The sequence below is a fragment of the Taudactylus pleione genome, unplaced genomic scaffold (genome assembly GCF_031769625.1).
Source record: "Taudactylus pleione unplaced genomic scaffold, aTauple2 ptg000731l, whole genome shotgun sequence".
NCBI classification, from domain to species: domain Eukaryota; kingdom Metazoa; phylum Chordata; class Amphibia; order Anura; family Myobatrachidae; genus Taudactylus; species Taudactylus pleione.
Genome location: NW_028285133.1, coordinates 3,308,257 through 3,329,225, shown reverse-complemented (window position 1 = coordinate 3,329,225; position 20,969 = coordinate 3,308,257).

The following is a 20,969-nucleotide window of genomic DNA, read 5'->3' as shown; positions in this document are numbered from 1 at the left end:
CCAAGGTGGGAATCGAACCCACAGCCTCTTTGCTGGGAGGTAGTAATGCTAACCACTACACCATCCTTGCTGCCCGTTATATTAGGAGCATTTTACAACATGTATAAAACATATATTATAGAATTCCATTGGCAATGCCACCTAAACTATCCTAATAAAGATAATCACCAAAATTCTGAAAAAATATTGTTTTGTCTCCATAGTTCATACAGAGCCCTATGAAGTACATTTCCCCATAACAGTTCCAATAAAACTTTATAATAAAAAAGATATTATTATTACCAGTTATTTATAAAGTGCACACATATTCTGTAGTGCTTTACAGAGTATATTAAAAATATATTAAAATTCTATAATAGAAATCCCTTGGTAATGCCACATAAACTATTATTATTACCAGTTATTTATAAAGTGCACACATATTCTGTAGTGCTTTACAGAGTATATTAAAAAATATATTAAAATTCTATAATATAAGTTCCTTGGTAATGCCACATAAACCATCCTTACAAAAATAATCACCACATGTCCAAAATGATAATATTTGGTACTTAGGGGAGATATAGCAAACGCTGGAGAGATATAAAGTGGAGAGAGATTAGGTACCAACAAATCAGCTGCCTGTCACTTTACAGTAGTTTTTGTGTAATGCCGGAATGAACAACCAAACAAAAATTCTGGAAAAAAAAAAATTTTGTCTCCATAGTTAATACACAGCACTAAAGAGTAAATTTCTAAAAAATAAAACATTCAACTTTTTTATAAATATAGGTAATATCATTATTTCCAGTTATTTATATAGTTCACATATATTTTACAGTGCTTTTTAGAGACAAGTTGCCAAATCATGTATCGTGTAATGCTAACCACTACACCATCCTTGCTGCCCATTATATTAGGAGCATTTTACAACATGTATAAAACATATATTATAGAATTCCATTGGCAATGCCACCTAAACTATCCTAATAAAGATAATCACCAAAATTCTGAAAAAATATTGTTTTGTCTCCATAGTTCATACAGAGCCCTATGAAGTACATTTCCCCATAACAGTTCCAATAAAACTTTATAATAAAAAAGATAATATTATTATTACCAGTTATTTATAAAGTGCACACATATTCTGTAGTGCTTTACAGAGTATATTAAAAATATATTAAAATTCTATAATAGAAATCCCTTGGTAATGCCACATAAACTATTATTATTACCAGTTATTTATAAAGTGCACACATATTCTGTAGTGCTTTACAGAGTATATTAAAAAATATATTAAAATTCTATAATATAAGTTCCTTGGTAATGCCACATAAACCATCCTTACAAAAATAATCACCACATGTCCAAAATGATAATAATTGGTACTTAGGGGAGATATAGCAAATGCAATAGCAATTAACCAGGAACCAATTAAGAGTGGGGAGATTATCAGGCCAAGGTGGGAATCGAACCCACAGCCTCTTTGCTGGGAGGTAGTAATGCTAACCACTACACCATCCTTGCTGCCCATTATATTAGGAGCATTTTACAACATGTATAAAACATATATTATAGAATTCCATTGGCAATGCCACCTAAACTATCCTAATAAAGATAATCACCAAAATTATGAAAAAATATTGTTTTGTCTCCATAGTTCATACAGAGCCCTATGAAGTACATTTCCCCATAACAGTTCCAATAAAACTTTATAATAAAAAAGATAATATTATTATCACCAGTTATTTATAAAGTGCACACATATTCTGTAGTGCTTTACAGAGTATATTAAAAATATATTAAAATTCTATAATAGAAATCCCTTGGTAATGCCACATAAACTATTATTATTACCAGTTATTTATAAAGTGCACACATATTCTGTAGTGCTTTACAGAGTATATTAAAAAATATATTAAAATTCTATAATATAAGTTCCTTGGTAATGCCACATAAACCATCCTTACAAAAATAATCACCACATGTCCAAAATGATAATATTTGGTACTTAGGGGAGATATAGCAAACGCTGGAGAGATATAAAGTGGAGAGAGATTAGATACCAACAAATCAGCTGCCTGTCACTTTACAGTAGTTTTTGTGTAATGCCAGAATGAACAACCAGACAAACAAAAATTCTGGAAAAAAAAAAATTTGTCTCCATAGTTAATACACAGCACTAAAGAGTAAATTTCTAAAAAATAAAACATTCAACTTTTTTATAAATATAGGTAATATCATTATTTCCAGTTATTTATATAGTTCACATATATTTTACAGTGCTTTTCAGAGACAAGTTGCCAATTCATGTATTGTGGGAAGCAATTAACCAATCAGGCCAAGGTGGGAATTAAGAGTGGGGAGATTATCAGGCCAAGGTGGGAATCGAACCCACAGCCTCTTTGCTGGGAGGTAGTAATGCTAACCACTACACCATCCTTGCTGCCCATTATATAAGGAGCATTTTACAACATGTATAAAACATATATTATAGAATTCCATTGGCAATGCCACCTAAACTATCCTAATAAAGATAATCACCAAAATTCTGAAAAAATATTGTTTTGTCTCCATAGTTCATACAGAGCCCTATGAAGTACATTTCCCCATAACAGTTCCAATAAAACTTTATAATAAAAAAGATAATATTATTATTACCAGTTATTTATAAAGTGCACACATATTCTGTAGTGCTTTACAGAGTATATTAAAAATATATTAAAATTCTATAATAGAAATCCCTTGGTAATGCCACATAAACTATTATTATTACCAGTTATTTATAAAGTGCACACATATTCTGTAGTGCTTTACAGAGTATATTAAAAAATATATTAAAATTCTATAATATAAGTTCCTTGGTAATGCCACATAAACCATCCTTACAAAAATAATCACCACATGTCCAAAATGATAATATTTGGTACTTAGGGGAGATATAGCAAACGCTGGAGAGATATAAAGTGGAGAGAGATTAGGTACCAACAAATCAGCTGCCTGTCACTTTACAGTAGTTTTTGTGTAATGCCAGAATGAACAACCAGACAAACAAAAATTCTGGAAAAAAAAAAATTTGTCTCCATAGTTAATACACAGCACTAAAGTGTAAATTTCTAAAAAATAAAACATTCAACTTTTTTATAAATATAGGTAATATCATTATTTCCAGTTATTTATATAGTTCACATATATTTTACAGTGCTTTTCAGAGACAAGTTGCCAATTCATGTATTGTGGGAAGCAATTAACCAACCAGGAGAGTGGGAAACCAATTAACCAGGAACCAATTAAGAGTGGGGAGATTATCAGGCCAAGGTGGGAATCGAAGCCACAGCCTCTTTGCTGGGAGGTAGTAATGCTAACCACTACACCATCCTTGCTGCCCATTATATTAGGAGCATTTTACAACATGTATAAAACATATATTATAGAATTCCATTGGCAATGCCACCTAAACTATCCTAATAAAGATAATCACCAAAATTCTGAAAAAATATTGTTTTGTCTCCATAGTTCATACAGAGCCCTATGAAGTACATTTCCCCATAACAGTTCCAATAAAACTTTATAATAAAAAAGATATTATTATTACCAGTTATTTATAAAGTGCACACATATTCTGTAGTGCTTTACAGAGTATATTAAAAATATATTAAAATTCTATAATAGAAATCCCTTGGTAATGCCACTTAAACTATTATTATTACCAGTTATTTATAAAGTGCACACATATTCTGTAGTGCTTTACAGAGTATATTAAAAAATATATTAAAATTCTATAATATAAGTTCCTTGGTAATGCCACATAAACCATCCTTACAAAAATAATCACCACATGTCCAAAATTATAATATTTGGTACTTAGGGGAGATATAGCAAACGCTGGAGAGATATAAAGTGGAGAGAGATTAGGTACCAACAAATCAGCTGCCTGTCACTTTATAGTAGTTTTTGTGTAATGCCGGAATGAACAACCAAACAAAAATTCTGGAAAAAAAAAAATTTTGTCTCCATAGTTAATACACAGCACTAAAGAGTAAATTTCTAAAAAATAAAACATTCAACTTTTTTATAAATATAGGTAATATCATTATTTCCAGTTATTTATATAGTTCACATATATTTTACAGTGGGAAGCAATTAACCAACCAGGAGTGGGGAGATTATCAGGCCAAGGTGGGAATCGAACCCACAACCTCTTTGCTGGGAGGTAGTAATGCTAACCACTACACCATCCTTGCTGCCTATTATATTAGGAGCAATTTACAACATGTATAAAACATATATTATAGAATTCCATTGGCAATGCCACCTAAACTATCCTAATAAAGATAATCACCAAAATTCTGAAAAAATATTGTTTTGTCTCCATAGTTCATACAGAGCCCTATGAAGTACATTTCCCCATAACAGTTCCAATAAAACTTTATAATAAAAAAGATAATATTATTATTACCAGTTATTTATAAAGTGCACACATATTCTGTAGTGCTTTACAGAGTATATTAAAAATATATTAAAATTCTATAATAGAAATCCCTTGGTAATGCCACATAAACTATTATTATTACCAGTTATTTATAAAGTGCACACATATTCTGTAGTGCTTTACAGAGTATATTAAAAAATATATTAAAATTCTATAATATAAGTTCCTTGGTAATGCCACATAAACCATCCTTACAAAAATAATCACCACATGTCCAAAATGATAATATTTGGTACTTAGGGGAGATATAGCAAACGCTGGAGAGATATAAAGTGGAGAGAGATTAGGTACCAACAAATCAGCTGCCTGTCACTTTACAGTAGTTTTTGTGTAATGCCAGAATGAACAACCAGACAAACAAAAATTCTGGAAAAAAAAAAATTTGTCTCCATAGTTAATACACAGCACTAAAGAGTAAATTTCTAAAAAATAAAACATTCAACTTTTTTATAAATATAGGTAATATCATTATTTCCAGTTATTTATATAGTTCACATATATTTTACAGTGCTTTTCAGAGACAAGTTGCCAATTCATGTATTGTGGGAAGCAATTAACCAACCAGGAGAGTGGGAAACCAATTAACCAGGAACCAATTAAGAGTGGGGAGATTATCAGGCCAAGGTGGGAATCGAACCCACAGCCTCTTTGCTGGGAGGTAGTAATGCTAACCACTACACCATCCTTGCTGCCCATTATATAAGGAGCATTTTACAACATGTATAAAACATATATTATAGAATTCCATTGGCAATGCCACCTAAACTATCCTAATAAAGATAATCACCAAAATTCTGAAAAAATATTGTTTTGTCTCCATAGTTCATACAGAGCCCTATGAAGTACATTTCCCCATAACAGTTCCAATAAAACTTTATAATAAAAAAGATAATATTATTATTACCAGTTATTTATAAAGTGCACACATATTCTGTAGTGCTTTACAGAGTATATTAAAAATATATTAAAATTCTATAATAGAAATCCCTTGGTAATGCCACATAAACTATTATTATTACCAGTTATTTATAAAGTGCACAGATATTCTGTAGTGCTTTACAGAGTATATTAAAAAATATATTAAAATTCTATAATATAAGTTCCTTGGTAATGCCACATAAACCATCCTTACAAAAATAATCACCACATGTCCAAAATGATAATATTTGGTACTTAGGGGAGATATAGCAAACGCTGGAGAGATATAAAGTGGAGAGAGATTAGGTACCAACAAATCAGCTGCCTGTCACTTTACAGTAGTTTTGTGTAATGCCAGAATGAACAACCAGACAAACAAAAATTCTGGAAAAAAAAAAAAATTGTCTCCATAGTTAATACACAGCACTAAAGAGTAAATTTCTAAAAAATAAAACATTCAACTTTTTTATAAATATAGGTAATATCATTATTTCCAGTTATTTATATAGTTCACATATATTTTACAGTGCTTTTCAGAGACAAGTTGCCAATTCATGTATTGTGGGAAGCAATTAACCAACCAGGAGAGTGGGAAACCAATTAACCAGGAACCAATTAAGAGTGGGGAGATTATCAGGCCAAGGTGGGAATCGAACCCACAGCCTCTTTGCTGGGAGGTAGTAATGCTAACCACTACACCATCCTTGCTGCCCATTATATTAGGTGCATTTTACAACATGTATAAAACATATATTATAGAATTCCATTGGCAATGCCACCTAAACTATCCTAATAAAGATAATCACCAAAATTCTGAAAAAATATTGTTTTGTCTCCATAGTTCATACAGAGCCCTATGAAGTACATTTCCCCATAACAGTTCCAATAAAACTTTATAATAAAAAAGATAATATTATTATCACCAGTTATTTATAAAGTGCACACATATTCTGTAGTGCTTTACAGAGTATATTAAAAATATATTAAAATTCTATAATAGAAATCCCTTGGTAATGCCACATAAACTATTATTATTACCAGTTATTTATAAAGTGCACACATATTCTGTAGTGCTTTACAGAGTATATTAAAAAATATATTAAAATTCTATAATATAAGTTCCTTGGTAATGCCACATAAACCATCCTTACAAAAATAATCACCACATGTCCAAAATGATAATATTTGGTACTTAGGGGAGATATAGCAAACGCTGGAGAGATATAAAGTGGAGAGAGATTAGGTACCAACAAATCAGCTGCCTGTCACTTTACAGTAGTTTTTGTGTAATGCCAGAATGAACAACCAGACAAACAAAAATTCTGGAAAAAAAAAAATTTGTCTCCATAGTTAATACACAGCACTAAAGAGTAAATTTCTAAAAAATAAAACATTCAACTTTTTTATAAATATAGGTAATATCATTATTTCCAGTTATTTATATAGTTCACATATATTTTACAGTGCTTTTCAGAGACAAGTTGCCAATTCATGTATTGTGGGAAGCAATTAACCAACCAGGAGAGTGGGAAACCAATTAACCAGGAACCAATTAAGAGTGGGGAGATTATCAGGCCAAGGTGGGAATCGAACCCACAGCCTCTTTGCTGGGAGGTAGTAATGCTAACCACTACACCATCCTTGCTGCCCATTATATTAGGAGCATTTTACAACATGTATAAAACATATATTATAGAATTCCATTGGCAATGCCACCTAAACTATCCTAATAAAGATAATCACCAAAATTCTGAAAAAATATTGTTTTGTCTCCATAGTTCATACAGAGCCCTATGAAGTACATTTCCCCATAACAGTTCCAATAAAACTTTATAATAAAAAAGATATTATTATTACCAGTTATTTATAAAGTGCACACATATTCTGTAGTGCTTTACAGAGTATATTAAAAATATATTAAAATTCTATAATAGAAATCCCTTGGTAATGCCACATAAACTATTATTATTACCAGTTATTTATAAAGTGCACACATATTCTGTAGTGCTTTACAGAGTATATTAAAAAATATATTAAAATTCTATAATATAAGTTCCTTGGTAATGCCACATAAACCATCCTTACAAAAATAATCACCACATGTCCAAAATGATAATATTTGGTACTTAGGGGAGATATAGCAAACGTTGGAGAGATATAAAGTGGAGAGAGATTAGGTACCAACAAATCAGCTGCCTGTCACTTTACAGTAGTTTTTGTGTAATGCCGGAATGAACAACCAAACAAAAATTCTGGAAAAAAAAAATTTTTGTCTCCATAGTTAATACACAGCACTAAAGAGTAAATTTCTAAAAAATAAAACATTCAACTTTTTTATAAATATAGGTAATATCATTATTTCCAGTTATTTATATAGTTCACATATATTTTTCAGTGCTTTTTAGAGACAAGTTGCCAATTCATGTATCGTGTAATGCTAACCACTACACCATCCTTGCTGCCCATTATATTAGGAGCATTTTACAACATGTATAAAACATATATTATAGAATTCCATTGGCAATGCCACCTAAACTATCCTAATAAAGATAATCACCAAAATTCTGAAAAAATATTGTTTTGTCTCCATAGTTCATACAGAGCCCTATGAAGTACATTTCCCCATAACAGTTCCAATAAAACTTTATAATAAAAAAGATAATATTATTATTACCAGTTATTTATAAAGTGCACACATATTCTGTAGTGCTTTACAGAGTATATTAAAAATATATTAAAATTCTATAATAGAAATCCCTTGGTAATGCCACATAAACTATTATTATTACCAGTTATTTATAAAGTGCACACATATTCTGTAGTGCTTTACAGAGTATATTAAAAAATATATTAAAATTCTATAATATAAGTTCCTTGGTAATGCCACATAAACCATCCTTACAAAAATAATCACCACATGTCCAAAATGATAATATTTGGTACTTAGGGGAGATATAGCAAACGCTGGAGAGATATAAAGTGGAGAGAAATTAGGTACCAACAAATCAGCTGCCTGTCACTTTACAGTAGTTTTTGTGTAATGCCGGAAAGAACAACCAGACAAACAAAAATTCTGGAAAAAAAAAAAATTTGTCTCCATAGTTAATACACAGCACTAAAGAGTAAATTTCTAAAAAATAAAACATTCAACTTTTTTATAAATATAGGTAATATCATTATTTCCAGTTATTTATATAGTTCACATATATTTTACAGTGGGAAGCAATTAACCAACCAGGAGTGGGGAGATTATCAGGCCAAGGTGGGAATCGAACCCACAACCTCTTTGCTGAGAGGTAGTAATGCTAACCACTACACCATCCTTGCTGCCTATTATATTAGGAGCAATTTACAACATGTATAAAACATATATTATAGAATTCCATTGGCAATGCCACCTAAACTATCCTAATAAAGATAATCACCAAAATTCTGAAAAAATATTGTTTTGTCTCCATAGTTCATACAGAGCCCTATGAAGTACATTTCCCCATAACAGTTCCAATAAAACTTTATAATAAAAAAGATAATATTATTATTACCAGTTATTTATAAAGTGCACACATATTCTGTAGTGCTTTACAGAGTATATTAAAAATATATTAAAATTCTATAATAGAAATCCCTTGGTAATGCCACATAAACTATTATTATTACCAGTTATTTATAAAGTGCACACATATTCTGTAGTGCTTTACAGAGTATATTAAAAAATATATTAAAATTCTATAATATAAGTTCCTTGGTAATGCCACATAAACCATCCTTACAAAAATAATCACGACATGTCCAAAATGATAATATTTGGTACTTAGGGGAGATATAGCAAACGCTGGAGAGATATAAAGTGGAGAGAGATTAGGTACCAACAAATCAGCTGCCTGTCACTTTACAGTAGTTTTTGTGTAATGCCGGAATGAACAACCAAACAAAAATTCTGGAAAAAAAAAAATTTTGTCTCCATAGTTAATACACAGCACTAAAGAGTAAATTTCTAAAAAATAAAACATTCAACTTTTTTATAAATATAGGTAATATCATTATTTCCAGTTATTTATATAGTTCACATATATTTTTCAGTGCTTTTTAGAGACAAGTTGCCAATTCATGTATCGTGTAATGCTAACCACTACACCATCCTTGCTGCCCATTATATTAGGAGCATTTTACAACATGTATAAAACATATATTATAGAATTCCATTGGCAATGCCACCTAAACTATCCTAATAAAGATAATCACCAAAATTCTGAAAAAATATTGTTTTGTCTCCATAGTTCATACAGAGCCCTATGAAGTACATTTCCCCATAACAGTTCCAATAAAACTTTATAATAAAAAAGATAATATTATTATTACCAGTTATTTATAAAGTGCACACATATTCTGTAGTGCTTTACAGAGTATATTAAAAATATATTAAAATTCTATAATAGAAATCCCTTGGTAATGCCACATAAACTATTATTATTACCAGTTATTTATAAAGTGCACACATATTCTGTAGTGCTTTACAGAGTATATTAAAAAATATATTAAAATTCTATAATATAAGTTCCTTGGTAATGCCACATAAACCATCCTTACAAAAATAATCACCACATGTCCAAAATGATAATATTTGGTACTTAGGGGAGATATAGCAAACGCTGGAGAGATATAAAGTGGAGAGAAATTAGGTACCAACAAATCAGCTGCCTGTCACTTTACAGTAGTTTTTGTGTAATGCCGGAATGAACAACCAGACAAACAAAAATTCTGGAAAAAAAAAAATTTTGTCTCCATAGTTAATACACAGCACTAAAGAGTAAATTTCTAAAAAATAAAACATTCAACTTTTTTATAAATATAGGTAATATCATTATTTCCAGTTATTTATATAGTTCACATATATTTTACAGTGGGAAGCAATTAACCAACCAGGAGTGGGGAGATTATCAGGCCAAGGTGGGAATCGAACCCACAACCTCTTTGCTGGGAGGTAGTAATGCTAACCACTACACCATCCTTGCTGCCTATTATATTAGGAGCATTTTACAACATGTATAAAACATATATTATAGAATTCCATTGGCAATGCCACCTAAACTATCCTAATAAAGATAATCACCAAAATTCTGAAAAAATATTGTTTTGTCTCCATAGTTCATACAGAGCCCTATGAAGTACATTTCCCCATAACAGTTCCAATAAAACTTTATAATAAAAAAGATAATATTATTATTACCAGTTATTTATAAAGTGCACACATATTCTGTAGTGCTTTACAGAGTATATTAAAAATATATTAAAATTCTATAATAGAAATCCCTTGGTAATGCCACATAAACTATTATTATTACCAGTTATTTATAAAGTGCACACATATTCTGTAGTGCTTTACAGAGTATATTAAAAAATATATTAAAATTCTATAATATAAGTTCCTTGGTAATGCCACATAAACCATCCTTACAAAAATAATCACCACATGTCCAAAATGATAATATTTGGTACTTAGGGGAGATATAGCAAACGCTGGAGAGATATAAAGTGGAGAGAGATTAGGTACCAACAAATCAGCTGCCTGTCACTTTACAGTAGTTTTTGTGTAATGCCAGAATGAACAACCAGACAAACAAAAATTCTGGAAAAAAAAAAAATTTGTCTCCATAGTTAATACACAGCACTAAAGAGTAAATTTCTAAAAAATAAAACATTCAACTTTTTTATAAATATAGGTAATATCATTATTTCCAGTTATTTATATAGTTCACATATATTTTACAGTGCTTTTCAGAGACAAGTTGCCAATTCATGTATTGTGGGAAGCAATTAACCAACCAGGAGAGTGGGAAACCAATTAACCAGGAACCAATTAAGAGTGGGGAGATTATCAGGCCAAGGTGGGAATCGAACCCACAGCCTCTTTGCTGGGAGGTAGTAATGCTAACCACTACACCATCCTTGCTGCCCGTTATATTAGGAGCATTTTACAACATGTATAAAACATATATTATAGAATTCCATTGGCAATGCCACCTAAACTATCCTAATAAAGATAATCACCAAAATTCTGAAAAAATATTGTTTTGTCTCCATAGTTCATACAGAGCCCTATGAAGTACATTTCCCCATAACAGTTCCAATAAAACTTTATAATAAAAAAGATATTATTATTACCAGTTATTTATAAAGTGCACACATATTCTGTAGTGCTTTACAGAGTATATTAAAAATATATTAAAATTCTATAATAGAAATCCCTTGGTAATGCCACATAAACTATTATTATTATTACCAGTTATTTATAAAGTGCACACATATTCTGTAGTGCTTTACAGAGTATATTAAAAAATATATTAAAATTCTATAATATAAGTTCCTTGGTAATGCCACATAAACCATCCTTACAAAAATAATCACCACATGTCCAAAATGATAATATTTGGTACTTAGGGGAGATATAGCAAACGCTGGAGAGATATAAAGTGGAGAGAGATTAGGTACCAACAAATCAGCTGCCTGTCACTTTACAGTAGTTTTTGTGTAATGCCGGAATGAACAACCAAACAAAAATTCTGGAAAAAAAAAAATTTTGTCTCCATAGTTAATACACAGCACTAAAGAGTAAATTTCTAAAAAATAAAACATTCAACTTTTTTATAAATATAGGTAATATCATTATTTCCAGTTATTTATATAGTTCACATATATTTTACAGTGCTTTTTAGAGACAAGTTGCCAAATCATGTATCGTGTAATGCTAACCACTACACCATCCTTGCTGCCCATTATATTAGGAGCATTTTACAACATGTATAAAACATATATTATAGAATTCCATTGGCAATGCCACCTAAACTATCCTAATAAAGATAATCACCAAAATTCTGAAAAAATATTGTTTTGTCTCCATAGTTCATACAGAGCCCTATGAAGTACATTTCCCCATAACAGTTCCAATAAAACTTTATAATAAAAAAGATAATATTATTATTACCAGTTATTTATAAAGTGCACACATATTCTGTAGTGCTTTACAGAGTATATTAAAAATATATTAAAATTCTATAATAGAAATCCCTTGGTAATGCCACATAAACTATTATTATTACCAGTTATTTATAAAGTGCACACATATTCTGTAGTGCTTTACAGAGTATATTAAAAAATATATTAAAATTCTATAATATAAGTTCCTTGGTAATGCCACATAAACCATCCTTACAAAAATAATCACCACATGTCCAAAATGATAATAATTGGTACTTATGGGAGATATAGCAAATGCAATAGCAATTAACCAGGAACCAATTAAGAGTGGGGAGATTATCAGGCCAAGGTGGGAATCGAACCCACAGCCTCTTTGCTGGGAGGTAGTAATGCTAACCACTACACCATCCTTGCTGCCCATTATATTAGGAGCATTTTACAACATGTATAAAACATATATTATAGAATTCCATTGGCAATGCCACCTAAACTATCCTAATAAAGATAATCACCAAAATTATGAAAAAATATTGTTTTGTCTCCATAGTTCATACAGAGCCCTATGAAGTACATTTCCCCATAACAGTTCCAATAAAACTTTATAATAAAAAAGATAATATTATTATCACCAGTTATTTATAAAGTGCACACATATTCTGTAGTGCTTTACAGAGTATATTAAAAATATATTAAAATTCTATAATAGAAATCCCTTGGTAATGCCACATAAACTATTATTATTACCAGTTATTTATAAAGTGCACACATATTCTGTAGTGCTTTACAGAGTATATTAAAAAATATATTAAAATTCTATAATATAAGTTCCTTGGTAATGCCACATAAACCATCCTTACAAAAATAATCACCACATGTCCAAAATGATAATATTTGGTACTTAGGGGAGATATAGCAAACGCTGGAGAGATATAAAGTGGAGAGAGATTAGATACCAACAAATCAGCTGCCTGTCACTTTACAGTAGTTTTTGTGTAATGCCAGAATGAACAACCAGACAAACAAAAATTCTGGAAAAAAAAAAATTTGTCTCCATAGTTAATACACAGCACTAAAGAGTAAATTTCTAAAAAATAAAACATTCAACTTTTTTATAAATATAGGTAATATCATTATTTCCAGTTATTTATATAGTTCACATATATTTTACAGTGCTTTTCAGAGACAAGTTGCCAATTCATGTATTGTGGGAAGCAATTAACCAATCAGGCCAAGGTGGGGATTAAGAGTGGGGAGATTATCAGGCCAAGGTGGGAATCGAACCCACAGCCTCTTTGCTGGGAGGTAGTAATGCTAACCACTACACCATCCTTGCTGCCCGTTATATTAGGAGCATTTTACAACATGTATAAAACATATATTATAGAATTCCATTGGCAATGCCACCTAAACTATCCTAATAAAGATAATCACCAAAATTCTGAAAAAATATTGTTTTGTCTCCATAGTTCATACAGAGCCCTATGAAGTACATTTCCCCATAACAGTTCCAATAAAACTTTATAATAAAAAAGATATTATTATTACCAGTTATTTATAAAGTGCACACATATTCTGTAGTGCTTTACAGAGTATATTAAAAATATATTAAAATTCTATAATAGAAATCCCTTGGTAATGCCACATAAACTATTATTATTACCAGTTATTTATAAAGTGCACACATATTCTGTAGTGCTTTACAGAGTATATTAAAAAATATATTAAAATTCTATAATATAAGTTCCTTGGTAATGCCACATAAACCATCCTTACAAAAATAATCACCACATGTCCAAAATGATAATATTTGGTACTTAGGGGAGATATAGCAAACGCTGGAGAGATATAAAGTGGAGAGAGATTAGGTACCAACAAATCAGCTGCCTGTCACTTTACAGTAGTTTTTGTGTAATGCCGGAATGAACAACCAAACAAAAATTCTGGAAAAAAAAAAATTTTGTCTCCATAGTTAATACACAGCACTAAAGAGTAAATTTCTAAAAAATAAAACATTCAACTTTTTTATAAATATAGGTAATATCATTATTTCCAGTTATTTATATAGTTCACATATATTTTACAGTGCTTTTTAGAGACAAGTTGCCAAATCATGTATCGTGTAATGCTAACCACTACACCATCCTTGCTGCCCATTATATTAGGAGCATTTTACAACATGTATAAAACATATATTATAGAATTCCATTGGCAATGCCACCTAAACTATCCTAATAAAGATAATCACCAAAATTCTGAAAAAATATTGTTTTGTCTCCATAGTTCATACAGAGCCCTATGAAGTACATTTCCCCATAACAGTTCCAATAAAACTTTATAATAAAAAAGATAATATTATTATTACCAGTTATTTATAAAGTGCACACATATTCTGTAGTGCTTTACAGAGTATATTAAAAATATATTAAAATTCTATAATAGAAATCCCTTGGTAATGCCACATAAACTATTATTATTACCAGTTATTTATAAAGTGCACACATATTCTGTAGTGCTTTACAGAGTATATTAAAAAATATATTAAAATTCTATAATATAAGTTCCTTGGTAATGCCACATAAACCATCCTTACAAAAATAATCACCACATGTCCAAAATGATAATATTTGGTACTTAGGGGAGATATAGCAAATGCAATAGCAATTAACCAGGAACCAATTAAGAGTGGGGAGATTATCAGGCCAAGGTGGGAAGCGAACCCACAGCCTCTTTGCTGGGAGGTAGTAATGCTAACCACTACACCATCCTTGCTGCCCATTATATTAGGAGCATTTTACAACATGTATAAAACATATATTATAGAATTCCATTGGCAATGCCACCTAAACTATCCTAATAAAGATAATCACCAAAATTATGAAAAAATATTGTTTTGTCTCCATAGTTCATACAGAGCCCTATGAAGTACATTTCCCCATAACAGTTCCAATAAAACTTTATAATAAAAAAGATAATATTATTATCACCAGTTATTTATAAAATGCACACATATTCTGTAGTGCTTTACAGAGTATATTAAAAATATATTAAAATTCTATAATAGAAATCCCTTGGTAATGCCACATAAACTATTATTATTACCAGTTATTTATAAAGTGCACACATATTCTGTAGTGCTTTACAGAGTATATTAAAAAATATATTAAAATTCTATAATATAAGTTCCTTGGTAATGCCACATAAACCATCCTTACAAAAATAATCACCACATGTCCAAAATGATAATATTTGGTACTTAGGGGAGATATAGCAAACGCTGGAGAGATATAAAGTGGAGAGAGATTAGATACCAACAAATCAGCTGCCTGTCACTTTACAGTAGTTTTTGTGTAATGCCAGAATGAACAACCAGACAAACAAAAATTCTGGAAAAAAAAAATTTGTCTCCATAGTTAATACACAGCACTAAAGAGTAAATTTCTAAAAAATAAAACATTCAACTTTTTTATAAATATAGGTAATATCATTATTTCCAGTTATTTATATAGTTCACATATATTTTACAGTGCTTTTCAGAGACAAGTTGTGAATTCATGTATTGTGGGAAGCAATTAACCAATCAGGCCAAGGTGGGAATTAAGAGTGGGGAGATTATCAGGCCAAGGTGGGAATTGAACCGACAGCCTTTTTGCTGGGAGGTAGTAATGCTAACCACTACACCATCCTTGCTGCCCATTATATTAGGAGCATTTTACAACATGTATAAAACATATATTATAAAATTCCATTGGCAATGCCACCTAAACTATCCTAATAAAGATAATCACCAAAATTCTGAAAAAATATTGTTTTGTCTCCATAGTTCATACAGAGCCCTATGAAGTACATTTCCCCATAACAGTTCCAATAAAACTTTATAATAAAAAAGATATTATTATTACCAGTTATTTATAAAGTGCACACATATTCTGTAGTGCTTTACAGAGTATATTAAAAATATATTAAAATTCTATAATAGAAATCCCTTGGTAATGCCACATAAACTATTATTATTACCAGTTATTTATAAAGTGCACACATATTCTGTAGTGCTTTACAGAGTATATTAAAAAATATATTAAAATTCTATAATATAAGTTCCTTGGTAATGCCACATAAAACATCCTTACAAAAATAATCACCACATGTCCAAAATGATAATATTTGGTACTTAGGGGAGATATAGCAAACGCTGGAGAGATATAAAGTGGAGAGAGATTAGGTACCAACAAATCAGCTGCCTGTCACTTTACAGTAGTTTTTGTGTAATGCCGGAATGAACAACCAAACAAAAATTCTGGAAAAAAAAAATTTTGTCTCCATAGTTAATACACAGCACTAAAGAGTAAATTTCTAAAAAATAAAACATTCAACTTTTTTATAAATATAGGTAATATCATTATTTCCAGTTATTTATATAGTTCACATATATTTTACAGTGCTTTTTAGAGACAAGTTGCCAATTCATGTATCGTGTAATGCTAACCACTACACCATCCTTGCTGCCCATTATATTAGGAGCATTTTACAACATGTATAAAACATATATTATAGAATTCCATTGGCAATGCCACCTAAACTATCCTAATAAAGATAATCACCAAAATTCTGAAAAAATATTGTTTTGTCTCCATAGTTCATACAGAGCCCTATGAAGTACATTTCCCCATAACAGTTCCAATAAAACTTTATAATAAAAAAGATAATATTATTATTACCAGTTATTTATAAAGTGCACACATATTCTGTAGTGCTTTACAGAGTATATTAAAAATATATTAAAATTCTATAATAGAAATCCCTTGGTAATGCCACATAAACTATTATTATTACCAGTTATTTATAAAGTGCACACATATTCTGTAGTGCTTTACAGAGTATATTAAAAAATATATTAAAATTCTATAATATAAGTTCCTTGGTAATGCCACATAAACCATCCTTACAAAAATAATCACCACATGTCCAAAATGATAATATTTGGTACTTAGGGGAGATATAGCAAACGCTGGAGAGATATAAAGTGGAGAGAAATTAGGTACCAACAAATCAGCTGCCTGTCACTTTACAGTAGTTTTTGTGTAATGCCGGAATGAACAACCAGACAAACAAAAATTCTGGAAAAAAAAAATTTTGTCTCCATAGTTAATACACAGCACTAAAGAGTAAATTTCTAAAAAATAAAACATTCAACTTTTTTATAAATATAGGTAATATCATTATTTCCAGTTATTTATATAGTTCACATATATTTTACAGTGGGAAGCAATTAACCAACCAGGAGTGGGGAGATTATCAGGCCAAGGTGAGAATCGAACCCACAACCTCTTTGCTGGGAGGTAGTAATGCTAACCACTACACCATCCTTGCTGCCCATTATATTAGGAGCAATTTACAACATGTATAAAACATATATTATAGAATTCCATTGGCAATGCCACCTAAACTATCCTAATAAAGATAATCACCAAAATTCTGAAAAAATATTGTTTTGTCTCCATAGTTCATACAGAGCCCTATGAAGTACATTTCCCCATAACAGTTCCAATAAAACCTTATAATAAAAAAGATAATATTATTATCACCAGTTATTTATAAAGTGCACACATATTCTGTAGTGCTTTACAGAGTATATTAAAAATATATTAAAATTCTATAATAGAAATCCCTTGGTAATGCCACATAAACTATTATTATTACCAGTTATTTATAAAGTGCACACATATTCTGTAGTGCTTTACAGAGTATATTAAAAAATATATTAAAATTCTATAATATAAGTTCCTTGGTAATGCCACATAAACCATCCTTACAAAAATAATCACCACATGTCCAAAATGATAATATTTGGTACTTAGGGGAGATATAGCAAACGCTGGAGAGATATAAAGTGGAGAGAGATTAGGTACCAACAAATCAGCTGCCTGTCACTTTACAGTAGTTTTTGTGTAATGCCAGAATGAACAACCAGACAAACAAAAATTCTGGAAAAAAAAAATTTTGTCTCCATAGTTAATACACAGCACTAAAGAGTAAATTTCTAAAAAATAAAACATTCAACTTTTTTATAAATATAGGTAATATCATTATTTCCAGTTATTTATATAGTTCACATATATTTTACAGTGCTTTTCAGAGACAAGTTGGGAAGCAATTAACCAACCAGGAGTGGGGAGATTATCAGGCCAAGGTGGGAGGTAGTAATGCTAACCACTACACCATCCTTGCTGCCCGTTATATTAGGAGCATTTTACAACATGTATAAAACATATATTATAGAATTCCATTGGCAATGCCACCTAAACTATCCTAATAAAGATAATCACCAAAATTCTGAAAAAATATTGTTTTGTCTCCATAGTTCATACAGAGCCCTATGAAATACATTTCCCCATAACAGTTCCAATAAAACTTTATAATAAAAAAGATAATATTATTATTACCAGTTTTTTATAAAGTGCACACATATTCTGTAGTGCTTTACAGAGTATATTAAAAATATATTAAAATTCTATAATAGAAATCCCTTGGTAATGCCACATAAACTATTATTATTACCAGTTAAAACTTTATAATAAAATAGATAATATTATTATTACCAGTTATTTATAAAGTGCACACATATTCTGTAGTGCTTTACAGAGTATATTAAAAATATATTAAAATTCTATAATAGAAATCCCTTGGTAATGCCACATAAACTATTATTATTACCAGTTATTTATAAAGTGCACACATATTCTGTAGTGCTTTACAGAGTATATTAAAAAATATATTAAAATTCTATAATATAAGTTCCTTGGTAATGCCACATAAACCATCCTTACAAAAATAATCACCACATGTCCAAAATGATAATATTTGGTACTTAGGGGAGATATAGCAAACGCTGGAGAGATATAAAGTGGAGAGAGATTAGGTACCAACAAATCAGCTGCCTGTCACTTTACAGTAGTTTTTGTGTAATGCCGGAATGAACAACCAGACAAACAAAAATTCTGGAAAAAAAAAATTTTGTCTCCATAGTTAATACACAGCACTAAAGAGTAAATTTCTAAAAAATAAAACATTCAACTTTTTATAAATATAGGTAATATCATTATTTCCAGTTATTTATATAGTTCACATATATTTTACAGTGCTTTTTAGAGACAAGTTGCCAATTCATGTATCGTGTAATGCTAACCACTACACCATCCTTGCTGCCCATTATATTAGGAGCATTTTACAACATGTATAAAACATATATTATAGAATTCCATTGGCAATGCCACCTAAACTATCCTAATAAAGATAATCACCAAAATTCTGAAAAAATATTGTTTTGTCTCCATAGTTCATACAGAGCCCTATGAAGTACATTTCCCCATAACAGTTCCAATAAAACTTTATAATAAAAAAGATAATATTATTATTACCAGTTATTTATAAAGTGCACACATATTCTGTAGTGCTTTACAGAGTATATTAAAAATATATTAAAATTCTATAATAGAAATCCCTTGGTAATGCCACATAAACTATTATTATTACCAGTTATTTATAAAGTGCACACATATTCTGTAGTGCTTTACAGAGTATATTAAAAAATATATTAAAATTCTATAATATAAGTTCCTTGGTAATGCCACATAAACCATCCTTACAAAAATAATCACCACATGTCCAAAATGATAATATTTGGTACTTGGGGGAGATATAGCAAACGCTGGAGAGATATAAAGTGGAGAGAGATTAGGTACCAACAAATCAGCTGCCTGTCACTTACAGTAGTTTTTGTGTAATGCCGGAATGAACAACCAGACAAACAAAAATTCTGGAAAAAAAAAAATTTTGTCTCCATAGTTAATACACAGCACTAAAGAGTAAATTTCTAAAAAATAAAACATTCAACTTTTTTATAAATATAGGTAATATCATTATTTCCAGTTATTTATATAGTTCACATATATTTTACAGTGCTTTTTAGAGACAAGTTGCCAATTCATGTATCGTGTAATGCTAACCACTACACCATCCTTGCTGCCCATTATATTAGGAGCATTTTACAACATGTATAAAACATATATTATAGAATTCCATTGGCAATGCCACCTAAACTATCCTAATAAAGATAATCACCAAAATTCTGAAAAAATATTGTTTTGTCTCCATAGTTCATACAGAGCCCTATGAAGTACATTTCCCCATAACAGTTCCAATAAAACTTTATAATAAAAAAGATAATATTATTATTACCAGCTATTTATAAAGTGCACACATATTCTGTAGTGCTTTACAGAGTATATTAAAAATATATTAAAATTCTATAATAGAAATCCCTTGGTAATGCCACATAAACTATTATTATTACCAGTTATTTATAAAGTGCACACATATTCTGTAGTGCTTTACAGAGTATATTAAAAAATATATTAAAATTCTATAATATAAGTTCCTTGGTAATGCCACATAAACCATCCTTACAAAAATAATCACCACATGTCCAAAATGATAATATTTGGTACTTAGGGGAGATATAGCAAACGCTGGAGAGATATAAAGTGGAGAGAGATTAGATACCAACAAATCAGCTGCCTGTCACTTTACAGTAGTTTTTGTGTAATGC